The following is a 2648-nucleotide window of genomic DNA, read 5'->3' as shown; positions in this document are numbered from 1 at the left end:
TCTCTCTCTCTCTCTCTCTCTCTCTCTCTCTCTCTCTCTCTCTCTCAAGTCTAATGAGTAGGGCTACAAACCCAGAGCTCTATGCATAGTATCAGTGACAAGAAACAAAAGAAAGACATATGGAAGGAGATACCAGACCAGATGAGAACAAGAAAACCCATTCTTGGAGTGTCAGCCTCTTGAGCATCTTTGGAAAGATCTATACTTAGTGTGCAGAAACGCCAGAGGCAGAAGAGCAGATCCAGGCCAGGATCCTGCTGCTGTTTAAGCAGCTCTAAGTAACTGCCTCTCTGAACTTCCTTCCTTACCGCCTAACGTGGAGTGCTGATACCTTTCCTTCTAGGCTATTACAAGGAATCGAGCAGTTACAGAGCCCAGCATATGGTACAGTGTGACTAACACTGGGCACGCACTAAGTGAGCACTGGTTTACCTGCTCCATACCCAAGACTATCAGATGCAACTACTAGATTCCCATAGATTCAGATAGGGAAACTGAGATTCCCAGGAGCTGAGAAAACTTCCCTGTATCCTATAAATAGTAAGCAAAAGGTTAAAGTAGCCTGACCATAGCCTGGGGGTTGTAGCCTTAGTTCAATATCTTAGAGCAATATCTAATAGCTGGGTTAATGTAACAATAGCTGGGTTAATATGAACAGAGACCTAAGGAGAGAGAGCATGCATGGGTATATTCAGAAACATGAAGTGATCATTTGAGTTGAAATTTGATGACTAACAGGTAAGTTTGGGCAACATTTACTTAACACATTCTCCTACATGAGGCTGGGGTGGGCAGTAGGACAGTGGACAAAATACTGACCATTACCACTCCTGTTCACCTTGCCATGTAGTAGAGGTGCCAATTGATTCATCATAAACATAAACATATATTTACATGTGACCAGTTCTGTGCTATATGTACATATAACATGGACCCGATGCTGAATGCTACTAAAGAATTTATCCAGGAAACTTCAATGAAGCACTGAAAGTTTTTGAGCATCATAAAAGAAGAACAAATTTTACTTTTGGAATATACAATGCCAACAGACAAAGAATGGATTAGACCCATAAGAACTGTGGTCTGGACATGCATAAGAGGGACTGGGGGCACCAAGTGGGTAAGAAGAGAGAGGGACATGTTCTAGTTAGGGTTTCTTATTTATCTGACAAAATAAAACCACAGCTAAAGCAATGTGGGGAGGAAAGTGTCTATTCTCCTAACAGTTCCATGTCACTGTTTAACATCAAAGGAACAGGGACAGGAACCCAAACAGGGCAGGAATCTAGAGTCAGGAGCTGATGCGGAGGCTATGGAGGGTGCTGCTTACTGGCTTGATCCTCATTTGTTGCTCAACTTGCTTTTTTTTTTTTTTTTTTTTTTTTTAGCTTGCTTTTTTATAGAACCCAGGACCACCAGCCCAGGGATGGCACCACCCAAAATAGGCTGGACCCACACACACCTTTATCACTAACTTAAAAAAAAATGCCCCATTCTAAGGAGGAATGAAATATCCACACTTGGTCTTCCTTCTTCTTGAGTTTCATGTGTCTTGCAAATTGTATCTCGGGTATTCTGAGTTTCTGGGCTAATATCCACTTATCAGTGAGTGCATATCATGTGTGTTCTTCTGTGATTGGGTTACCTCACTCAGGATGATGTCCTCCAGATCCATCCATTTGCCTAAGAATTTCATAAATTCATTCTTTTTAATAGCTGAGTAGTACTCCATTGTGTAAATGTACCACATTTTCTTATCCATTCCTCTGTTGAGGGGCATCTGGGTTCTTTCCAGCTTCTGGCTATTATAAATAAGGCTGCTATGAACATAGTAGAGCATGGGTTCTTATTACCAGTTGGAACNTCTTCTGGGTATATGCCCAGGAGAGGTATTGCTGGATCTTCCGGTGGTACTATGTCCAATTTTCTGAGGAACCACCAGACTGATTTCTAGAGTGGTTGTACCAGCTTGCAATCCCAAGAGCAATGGAGGACTGTTCCTCTTTCTCCACATCCTCGCCAGCATCTGCTGTCACCTGAATTTTTGATCTTAGCCATTCTGACTGGTGTGAGGTAGAATGTCAGGGCTGTTTTGATTTACATTTCCCTGATGATTAAGGATGTTGAACATTTTTTCAGGTGCTTCTCAGCCATTCAGTATTCCTTAGTTGAGAATTCTTTGTTTAGCTCTGTGCTCCAGTTTTTTTCATGGGGTTATTTGATTTTCTGGAGTCTATCTTCTTGAATTCTTTGTATATATTGGATATTAGTCCCATATCTGATTTAGGATTGGCAAAGATCCTTTTCCAATCTGTTGGTGGCCTTTTTGTCTTATTGACAGTTTCTTTTGCCTTACAGTAGCTTTGCAATTTTATGAGGTCCCATTTGTCAATTCTTGATCTTATAGCACAAGCCATTGCTATTCTGTTCAGGAATTTTCCCCCTGTGCCCATATCTTCAAGGCTTTCCCCACTTTCTCCTCTATAAGTTTCAGTGTCTCTGGTTTTATGTGGAATTCCTTGATCCACTTAGACTTGAGCTTTGTACAGGGAGATAAGAATGGATCAATTCTTATTCTTCTGCATGATAACCGCCAGTTAAGCCAGCACCATTTGTTGAAAATGCTGTCTTTTTTCCATTGGATGGTA

At 41.3% G+C, this 2648-nt stretch overlaps 1 protein-coding gene across 1 annotated transcript in view; it reads right to left on the bottom strand.

Annotated features, from left to right (window-relative positions):
• Window positions 1–2648, bottom strand: part of Gsap (gamma-secretase activating protein) — a 99987-nt gene that overhangs the window by 5824 nt on the left and 91515 nt on the right. The gene's annotated exons all lie outside the window — the stretch shown is intronic.

This window comes from Mus caroli, chromosome 5, assembly GCF_900094665.2.
Source record: "Mus caroli chromosome 5, CAROLI_EIJ_v1.1, whole genome shotgun sequence".
Lineage (NCBI taxonomy): Eukaryota > Metazoa > Chordata > Mammalia > Rodentia > Muridae > Mus > Mus caroli.
The sequence above is the reverse complement of the archived record's forward strand: the minus strand, read 5'-3'. Positions and strand labels throughout refer to the sequence as shown.